Genomic DNA, 314 nt, shown 5'->3' with positions numbered 1-314 from the left:
GGTGTGGGGGGAGGGAGGAAATCCCCAAAACTGGGGTTTTCACCCTCAAACGTGTGGGTGGGGGCACACCTGCTTTAACCCTTGTGTGTGCAGAGAGGGCAGAAACCCCCCAATCTGCAGTTCTGACCCTCAAATGTGTGGGGGCAAACCCCCCAAAATGGGCTTTAAACCTTGTGTTGGGGGAGGGTAGAAACCCCTAAATCTGGGGTGGGGGGGGCAGAGAGAGAGAGGAGGGGACTGGGACATGCCCACATCCGGGGCTTCACCCCCGTGGTTGAGGGGCGTGGCCGCGCCTGCGCAGTACCAGCCGGCCC

The 314-nt window shown here is 61.5% G+C and overlaps 1 protein-coding gene across 2 annotated transcripts in view; it reads left to right on the top strand.

Moving 5' to 3' along the window:
• The window catches only part of GARS (glycyl-tRNA synthetase), a 50,150-nt gene that overhangs the window by 13,619 nt on the left and 36,217 nt on the right, over nt 1–314 (top strand). The gene's annotated exons all lie outside the window — the stretch shown is intronic.

Source organism: Alligator sinensis, unplaced genomic scaffold (assembly GCF_000455745.1).
Source record: "Alligator sinensis unplaced genomic scaffold, ASM45574v1 scaffold885_1, whole genome shotgun sequence".
NCBI lineage: Eukaryota > Metazoa > Chordata > Crocodylia > Alligatoridae > Alligator > Alligator sinensis.
The sequence above is the reverse complement of the archived record's forward strand: the minus strand, read 5'-3'. Positions and strand labels throughout refer to the sequence as shown.